The 10,766-nt window shown below is 36.9% G+C and overlaps 1 pseudogene; it reads right to left on the reverse strand.

Moving 5' to 3' along the window:
• Positions 1-304: 304 nt before the first annotated feature.
• Positions 305-2,548, reverse strand: LOC131071736 (cationic amino acid transporter 5-like; annotated as a pseudogene).
• Between the last annotated feature and the right edge of the window lie 8,218 nt (positions 2,549-10,766).

The raw sequence follows: 10,766 nt of genomic DNA on the forward strand, positions 1-10,766 counted from the left end.
TTTAATTGAAACAAAACAAAAAGCAGTAAATAGGCTGTCAAATAAAATGAAAAGAAGTGAATCATTCCAAAATTACATAACAGCTAATATGTATAACGATTTACAACTGAATAAACAGCCCTTAACATAAAACAGTCTTCAAGAAAAGACTGATTAGAACCAGCATACCTCCTGACATAACGAAGGTCTGAAAATGAATGTATTTATACTGTTTTATATAACACTCATACCTTGTCATGCCTTCATATTTCTCCATTATTTTACAATATATAATATAAATATATTGCAAAACTAAATCTTTTAATCACAATGTTCCTGGCTGATTTGCATGACTAGAAATGGCGCTCTGAGAATCTCCTCCATTTTCAACATCTGAAGTAGAGGGCGGAAGAGGTTTAACAGGCTCATTATCTTTTGCAGAAGGCGAATGGGCATCATCATAGGTAGCATGGAGGCCGAACAGGACATAATAAATAAGCATGGCAGCTGTACAAAACCCAAACCTAACAAAAGCCTGGCTTTCCAGAGAGCCCATGAGGAACACATTGATTGCAATCGACAGTGAGGGCAGCCATGGCACCAACGGCACTCCCCACACTTTAGGAGTCCTCTGTTGTGGCACTTACACTGCTATTCCACCTGTACCCATCAACCACACAGCAATGCTCACAACATAACCCACCCAACCATCGCTTACTGCCCAGTAAACAGAAGTTGCCACAGAGGAGCACACTATAACAATGAGGAAAAATACGAGGAGATGAAGCTGAGTTTGTGAGGTTTGTCCCTTCACGTAGTGTCTCCTCACTAGCAGAGCAACCGCCATCAACATGAAGATGAAAAGTGTGCTCAGAGAGATGAGGCCGGAAAGCACGTCCAGGCTGGAGAAAAACGCCACGCAAGCAGTGGCAGCCGTCATCACCAAGCTGGCATTAATGGGTGTACCCGTGTACTCATTCACCAATGCAAACCAGGGAGGAATCATGTGTGTCCTTGCAATGTGGGTAATGTATCTGTCAAAATCAGTTTTCCAATACTCAAGTTTACAATTTTACCCAACCTTATTTAAGGACGATCAATCTTAAACCACACACAAAAATCAATATATTAAGTCTAGAGAATGTTAGTCAATTCTGTGTGTTTAACACTTTTAAGTCTAGAAATGTTAATATGATCTTACACATTAAGTTTTGAAAATGTCAGTCAATTTTGAATGTTTAACTCTTTTAAGTCTAAAAATATGTGTAATTTAAACTGTTCTCAAGAACCTGAATAACAAAAAGTTTACAACTTTATCCAACCTTACCTCCTCAATCAATCAAGATGCTTAAATTGTGATAAAAAAATACCTGGCCTCGGCCACTCTTCCCATCAATAGCACAGTGGTTATGCCCTTGAGAGCCCCAAGCGCCACCAAGTACTTGGCCCAGTGCATCCCTGCGGCACCAAAGGCAATAGAAAAGGCGGCGTTTTCATCTAGGAACTTGTAATTTTGCATCATACAGAGAGCCAGAGCCATGAGGCAGTAGATCACAGTGATGGCTGACATGGAGACAAGGAGACCCAGAGGGATGTCTCTAGATGGGTTCTTCGTCTCCTCTGCCATGGTGGCAATGCTGTCGTAGCCGCCATACGCAAAATAAATGACGGCGGCAGCCCGGAAGACCCCTTTGGGCCCATATGGCAGAAATGGCTTCAGGTTCTCTGTATTGGCGTTAGCGAAGGCGGCCACAATCACAAACAGGATCACGAACATGTTGATGGCCGTGGCGATCCAGTTCAGATATGACGTGGCACGGGTGCTGCGCATTGCCAACATGGCTGACAATGCCAGTATGGCCACTGCAATTGGGTCCAGCATGTTGTAGCCGTTTGCCAAGCTGCTGACGTGGATGCGGAAGTCGTTTGGGTGGTGGTTCAGAAGCGTGGCGAAGTAGGAAGACCATGTCCTCGCCACCGCCGCTCCGCCAATCAGTCCATCCAGCACAATATTCCCCGCTGCAATAAATGCTGCAAAATCTCCCAATTCCACTCAGAGGTATGCAAACGATCCGCCTGCACACAGAAAAACAATGTGGGTTGAGATGATATGAAATTCTCAACAAAAACAAAGAAAAAAGTTATGAATTTGAGGGTACCTACCTGCAACGGGTATTTCGACTGCGAATTCAGTGTAACAGAAAACAGAGAGCATAGCAGAGAGGCCCGAAACGACATAGGAGAGAACAATGGCAGAGCCGGCATTCTTTCTGGCCTCCTGTGTAGTGAGAACAAAGATGCCTGCTCCTATAACTGATCCAAAGCCAAACCAGGTGAGATCCCACCATGTGAGAGTCCTTTTCATATCATTTTCACTCCTCAGTCTCAGCTCTTGCACCTCTGCAACTTCATCAGACCTCGAAAGCAGTCGGTCCTTAAATCGGGGCCCTGTCTGTGCAAGGGCCCTCTTGTAATTGCCCCAACTCTCAAACGACTCTCCTTTCACAAAATCCCCCTCTCTGCACTCCAAGCATCCCCTTCTCTTCCTAGTCTTCTCTTCTACACCCATCTTTACACTTCTCACTTCTACTTATCAGATTGCAAGACAGGAGGAAAAAGTTTCAGAATGGATGATGGGTAAAGGGTTGGGATCTCCATTAAAATACTGTCTTTATGATTATTTAGTGGGGGAATCAAAATCCCTTTTACACTGAATGGAAAACTGTTCTTAGGAACACTCTGCAAATATGGTAGAACATGCTGGGACTAAAATTAAATTGTAGAGTTTTTTTGTTTTTTTGTTTTTTCTTTTATATAATGTGGAAAACTTAAGATTAACAATTTAACACATTCCAAAAATGAGGTATTTGCTGGATTATTGGAATAAAATAAAAAATTATGGTATTGATTATGGAAACTTCTAAATTCCCCTATGTGGGCCTACCAACCATATTGATATGTCTACATTCAATGTATGGATGGAGTCTACATTCAATGTATGGAAGAAGTCTACATTAAAACTTCGCTATCTTTCAGATTTGTCAAACTAAATTTAGTAATATTTTCAAATATTAGGGGAGTGAAAATATGTGAAAATCTTACACATTGCAAAATTTATAATATATGTTGTATTTATAAAGGATTTTTACATTTGCATGTAGAAAAATTATTATTATTTATAAAATTTGAATCTAGTTTTTCTTTAAATTTTTTTTTAAATTTTTAATAATGTAGAATAGAGGAAAATTTTAAAAAATTTAGTCTAAGTAAATTCTATAAGATTAATAAACAAGCTACCAAAAGAATAAAATCCTACAAAATAACCAAATTATCAATGAAACAAATAAAACAAGTAAACCATAAGAAGCTATACCTTTATACATGTTCCATTGTGTCCTATCAACCTTTATGTTGATAATTGTTGGAATGCACAAATATTGATTCAAGATGACAATGAGTTAAATGGACTATGCGGTATATGGAATGCAATGAAGATTAACTTACAATGCAACTATGATGATACAAATAAAGCTAATGATGTGCAAGGATGAAACTATGATTGAGATGATGAAACTATGATACTATGATGCAACTATGGAAATTTGCTAAATGATATTATGCTAAAGCCAAAGACACACTCAATTGCTAATGGATGCTTGAATTCTCTAAATTGATAGTTTGATTCTATAATTCTCTAATTTCTCTCATGTCTCAAATGAGGACGCAAGGCTTCCTTTAATAGATTTTCCATGGCTAAGATCCAAGGTGGCAAACATCAATGATTAAGAATTGTTCATGATATATTAAATGGTCAAGATCAAATTAGTTGAGATGAGGTAGAGAAAGGTGGAAGGATAAGTGGGACCAAGAGCTGCATGTCAATGTGATGCTCACATTGACCTTTGAGAGAAGTGTGGAGGAAGAAGTCCAATTGATTAGGGAGATGGAGGGAACATTGTGTTGGCATGATTGACATAACTGATGCAGATGAAGAATGATGATTGAACCGATAAAGGACTGTTTGTGATGACATTGTGATGAAGAGATTGAGATTGCATGATTGGATGATTTTGATCAGTTATTTGTGTTGTCATTGATGGAAACTGATGTTTACTATGTTGTATTTTGTCATCTTAGTCTTTTTGGTCTACTGGAAAGACTTTACTGGTAAAGAAACATGAAACTGGGAATTAGGACCTTAACCGGTAAACGAGGAAATGTTTTGATTAGATCTGGCGATTGGTGATGATTGAAGTGTTGCGGTTTGGAATGTGAGTTTATATCATTGTAATATGTATCTGACCGGAACCACATCATGTTTTGGTTACCGGAAGTCATGTTTATGATTTTTGTTGTATTTTTGCTAGGGTTTAAAGACCGGTAGAGAATTCTCTTAACCAGTAATGATTTTGGGTGTGGCGGTGATCTACATCAAGTTCAAATGTTGGAGGTGACCTCAACCTGCGTAGATTGATGAATTGTTGTTTTGGCGCGTTTGAAGCTGGAATTTCTTGGGAAACAGTGAAGCACTTAGAAGAGTGTTCTAAGGGTTTGACTTTGTATCAGATCAAGTTACTGTGATGAGTTATGATCACTCAATGGTTGATATTGTCTTGTAAAATGTTGTAATGATTTGTATAATGATCTGATATGATCTAAGATGATCTGTATTGTAAATTCTTGATGTATCTAGGGTCTAGTAACCAACCTAGTTGTAAAGGTTATTTATATTAGTTTAGTTGATGTTTGTTGTGTCAGTGGTTTTTGAGAAGAGTGTGAAGCCGAACCAGAGTGTGAGAGATCTGCTAGAGTGTAGCAGATTTGGAGCAGAAATGGATCTGATCAAGCAAGTAGTTAAGTGTTATACCTAGATCATTCATTGTTGTTCCCTAACAGTTGCAGCAGTCAAAATCCCTTAATCGGGTAGGTCCTAACAGGCCTTACATTGTAAATCCCTTAACCGGGTAGCTCAACATTTGAGTGTTAAATCCTCTTGCGAGGTTGATCCTAATAGGTCAAAGCTCCTAACAGGGCTCATCATCTAAATCCCTTAACCGGGTAGCTCAACATCTAAGTGTTAAATCCTCTTGCGAGGTTGATCCTAACAGGTCAAAGCTCCTAACAGGGCTCATCATCTAAATCCCTTAACCGGGTGACTCCTAACAGGGCATCTTTGTAAGCTCCTAACTAGGCTAGGCTCCTAACAGGGTGCATTCCGAAAGAGTGCACAATTTTTGTGCATACCAATTCCCACCGTGGTTTTTCCCTATTTGAGTTTCCACGTGAAAAACGTGGTGTTCATATGGTGAATGTTTTTATGTGTTGTTATGTTTTATTTTTAGTTAATGCATGTTTTATGAACACTTAGTGTGCAGACTTGATAAATCAAATTAACAGATGATTATTAGTAGATACTGATACTGGTAAATGGTTTTGTTGTTAGTTATTATTTGATTTGGTGACAGTTTTATAAGGTTGAGTTTCAGATTTGAATTTGTTGTTAATACTGATTCACCCCCCCCCCTCTTAGTATTAACTAGATCCTCTAAGATTAACAATTGGTATCAAAGCATTGGTCCTATGTGTGTTGAAAGCTTAACAACTTGAGGGAAAGATCCTGAAGAAAGATGATGAAGAAGGAGGGTCCCAAGTTTACCAAGGACAACTACCAGATATGGAAAGACCGGATGAAGATATAGATTAAAGGATTGGGTGCTTAGTATCAGAATCATGTGGTAAACAAGTATGTTGCTCCTACTACCAACCCCTTGACACCGGATGCGCTTAAAAACAACAAGAAAACATTCAATCCTTGGAAGCAATTGTAAGTACTTTATCTAGTTCTGACTATATAGATGTTCATGGATTAGAAACTGCATTTGAGGTATGGGAGAAATTAACTTGATTTATGGAGGAGATGAACATGTACAAAGAGAAAAAGAAGAAAGTTTAAGAGGAAAATTTGATGACATGAAAATGGTTGATGGTGAGAACATTGCACAATGTGGTCAAAGGATTAAAGAATTTGTACGTGGTATTAAGAGTGTTGGAGGTAAGATTGATGATGATTTTATTGTTAGTAAAATGCTTAGAACTCTCCTACCATAATCAGTTTCTGCAATTCAAGAACTGAGATCTATTTCTAAAGATAAAGTCACTGTTGATTCTCTTATTGGAAATTTGACTGCATTTGAGTTAAACAACTTTGATAAAAGTGTTTCAAAACCATCTGAACCTTCTTTTAAAGCTTCTATAACTGGTGCATCTATGAAGAAAGGAAAGGATATTTGTCATAATCATGACTGCAGGTCTAGTCATGGCGGTAGCAGAGGTGAGGATGATAATGAAGGTCATTTGATGGAACGCGAGGCACTATTGGCTAAAACATTTTCGAGAGGCACTGGTAAGTATAAAGGTAAATTACCCTTGAAGTGTTTCTCCTGCAATAAGATTAGGCACATTGCTGCAAATTATCCTTACAGTGATAAAAAGGAAAAGTTCAGGAAATTTAAAGGAAAAGGATAGAAACATTTCTATGTTGCAGTTGATGAAGGAGTAACTGATGAAGAATCAAAAGAAGATGACAATGAGGAGATAGTGTTTGTTGCTGTGAAGGAAGATTTGACTCATGAAAAGGCATTGGCGTCTCACATGGATAGCAGTGATGAATAGATAATAAATAGTGGTTGCTCACACCACATGACCAGTGATAGAAACAAGTTCTTATCTCTTGAACAATTTGATGGCGGCGTGGTAAGGTTTGGTAACAACTCACCCTGCATGGTTAAAGGTAAAGGAACTATTTCATTGAATGGAAAAAGTAATGTAGATGATGTCTTTTGGGCTGATGGATTAAAACATAACCTTTTGAGTGTTGGTCAATTAATTGATAAGGGATATCTTCTAGAATTTAAAAGTAGAGTGTGCAGGATTCTTGGAAGTAATGGAGAATTGATTGCTACTGGAAAGCAAACAAGAGGTAATATTTTTCATCTGAATACTAATGTGAATAGTTGTTTGGTGGCAAAGATTGAAGACAAGCGGTTATGGCACAAGAGGTTTTGTCATGTGAATTTTGACAATTTGATAAAGGTTAGTAAATCGAGTATTGTGAGAGGTTTGCCCTAGCTTGTTAAACCGGATAATGTGTTATGTAAGGATTGTCAGATGGGTAAGATGACTTTTGTATCTTTTAAGAGTAAGTCTTTCTCTTCAAAAAATATTCTAGATTTGGTTCATATTGATCTTTGTGGTCCTATGAGGACTAAGAGCTATTATGGTGATAGATATTTCATGATTTTCACTGATTATTTTTCCAAGATGATGTGGGTAACTTTTCTGATGAGTTTGTGAAGTTTTGTGATGAACAGGGAATCAAGAGGCAGATGTCAGCTCCTAGAACTCCACAACAGAATGGGATAGCAGAGAGAATGAATAGAACAATTGTTGAAGCTGCTAGAACCATGTTGATTCAAGGTGAAGTGCTGAAAATGCTTTGGAGAGAAGCAGTTAGCATTGTTGTTTACACTTTGAACCGGGGTATATGCACGAAGTTGTGGTACCAAAAAGGTGCCACACTTCAAAAAAAATTAAAAAAGTGCATAAGGTGCATGCACTATAGGGTGTGCGCCCTATAGTGTGCACGCCTTATAAGGTGTGTGCCTTATAAGACGTATGTGCATTGTAAATAGCAAAAAAACCTTGCTCCGCATTTTTGCATTCCAAACCTACATTTTGGCATTTTTGGGTACTATTTTCTTGCGCTCTCCCTTTGTAAAAGCTTGAAATTAGGCACTAAGTTGTCCGTCTCTCATCAAAATGCTGCCACACCATTGAAGAGCTCAAAGAGGTGTGTATTTTTATTCTCTTATTGTCATTTTTTTTATTAATTTGAAGATTAAACTAGGTTTATTGATTTAAATTTATTTTCTTTATCAGGAAATGAGATTAGACAAGAAAATGTTGAAAACACTAAATCACCTCCTCATGAAGACCATATTGAAAAAGAAGCACATCAATCAACTCCTCATGAAGACCATATTGAAGAAGAAGCACATCAAGAACCTCCTACAATCCCTAGACACCCCATAGGTACACAATAAAACCTATTAGGTCAAATAGAAAATAGCCAAAAAGAGCTTGAAGGTTTAATCACAAGGCTAAAAGATCCCACTGGAACAAACTCCCATAGGACAAACCTTGCCAGTTCTTTGCAATCTATTGTATCTCACATACAATCTGTGAGTGGGCAAATAAATTTTTGGTCTCGTAAGAAGGAAGAACAAAAGCAATTTATGCTAACAAATTATCATATGCGGCAGTGAAGAAAAAGAAAATTAATAAATTTGACTTGTGTGCTCTTTTTACGGACCCCCAAATGAATCAACCTTTACACCCTGGATGTAGGAGATTCCCTATTCATTGTTGTCATCATGAAGGGATTAAGAACAATTTTTGGGATAGGTGGTGGATGGTATTTGATCAGCCCCCATGCAATAATCATGAGGTACCCCAATACTTTTTGAGAAAACTATACTGTGAGTTTGTCCTTAATGAGATCCCAAACTATTTTGATTTTCTAGATTTCCAAGGTAGAGGTGGGGGTTCCTTGCATGATAGAGAGGGTGCACAGCATGATCCAAATCTCCCACCAAGACCCTTGGCCAGACCTATGGTGGAGCATGTTATTATTCCTTCCATTGTGAAGGAGAGTATTGAGGTCGAAACTCTAGACTCGATTAGCTCACTCACTCAGACTCTTATACAGTATGCTAGTTCTCTAGTAGAGGGTGATACGAGTGATGATGTTGATTCTTCTAGGCATCGAGTTCCAACTCATTTTTGTCGATCTTGTGGTTCTCTTTGCACTTATGATCCTAATAGTTCTAAGAATGCACATGCACAAGCAGAATCTGCTACAGAGAATATTGTCATGACAGAATCCTTACTGAATGAAACATTTGGCATTGATACCCAGGTGAATTTCATTACAAGTTCAATTCATTCTTTTTATTAAATCTTATATGTAAATTTGAGAATATATCTAAATTAGTAAATTATTGTGATAAAAAATCAGGGTCAAAGTGTTCACAATACTAGCAACATTCTTGCAACACCCTTTTTCACTACTTCGTCGACTCCACAGGTATACAACGAGTGAAAAAAAAAATTATTATATGTAGATAGTTGAACCTTATGTGAATGATTTTCTAATTACTCATTTTGGATGTCAAATAGTTTGATGCTAGAGCTTCAACATCAACACCTCGTAGTGTATTTCATTGACAATCTTTTACCCAGGTAAACAATTTATCTTTAATGTTGTTATTAAATAATATAGATAGTTTTGGCGATTAATCAATATACTTTGTTTAATTTTCAGATGTTGAATTTAGAGAATCCTCTTGCTGTCCACATGTCAATGGAGCATGATGTTGCTACAACAGTAGCAAGTTCAACTGCTTTAACAGAAGTATGAGACATATTTGTAAATTTAGTAAATTTAGCATTACATTTGTTATCTTAATAATATGTTATTGAAAATTTTAATGACACTTGTATTTAGTTTAATTTATATTGTGATGCTTACAAGAGGGGCTTGTCACTCTAGATCACAAATGTGCACCTGTTGTGGATGAACATCATGATTATTTGTATGTGGTAAGTGACTATTCCATTATATGCCATTCTAAAATTCAATTTTTGTATATGCTAACTATAGACACCTAAAATTGTCATGTCTAATTAAATAAATATCTTTATTTATTTAATTAATTCATTTATCCTCTTCTAGCCTTATTTCTTATTTAAATAAATACATTTATTTATTTAAATTATTCTTTTCCTAAATTAAATAAATATCTTATTTATTTAATTGATCCCACTTCCTCTATTAATTAAATAAATCTTTATTTATTTAATTAATTTATTAACCTTTTCTACCTATGACACATGTCATTCATCTCTTAATTCCTACACTACCTACCATTTCATTATTTTATTATTTCTTCTACCTACCCTCTAATCATAACCGAACTCTTTTACACCTCTTAATCTTATCCCTCCATTTCTTATAGTGTCTTCTATATAAGAGGATACTTCCTTCATTATCAACCCTAATCAATCATTCTAATCAATCTATGCATCCTAATCAATTGATTACACTCACTATACATTCAGCCTCGACTACGCTTTCGAACTTGCATATGCAATCAAGCCTACTTGCAACCACATTTCCGTTCTTTGTTGAGCTCTTGTGCACATAAAATCTGAGAGCAAATATATCAAGCAAGATCAATGGAGATAGGAATAATGGAGCTTCAAACCCTATTGGACATGTGATGGTATAATCTTTGTGATTTCATTTTATTTGCATTATCTTAGGTAATCTTCATATGTTATGGTGGATCTTTGTTGTTATTAGGCTAGGGTTTTGTGGTTGAATTCATTTAGTCTTTCAATATTGTTGTTTCTATTTTCACCATATACATTTTGGCACACTCGGTGGGACTCTTGTCCCTTTCGCATTTAACATCCTTGTTGCAGATTTTGTGTTTTGAAGTTGTAGATCTGACATTTTCGAGAGTATTTTGGTATTTTCGCGTCTGCGTACTTTTGGATCGCATTTTTGGTTTTCTATCGTGTCTACGACATCTAGGATCGCATCCACACCCTCGACAGCATTTTTTTTTTTTTTTTACAGATTCTGAAAATCGCATCTGTGTTCCCTAGTCGCATTTGTGGGGTTTTCAGGCACGTCTGCGTCCAGAAGTCGCGTCTGAGTTCCG

This window comes from Cryptomeria japonica, chromosome 1 (assembly GCF_030272615.1).
Source record: "Cryptomeria japonica chromosome 1, Sugi_1.0, whole genome shotgun sequence".
NCBI lineage: Eukaryota > Viridiplantae > Streptophyta > Pinopsida > Cupressales > Cupressaceae > Cryptomeria > Cryptomeria japonica.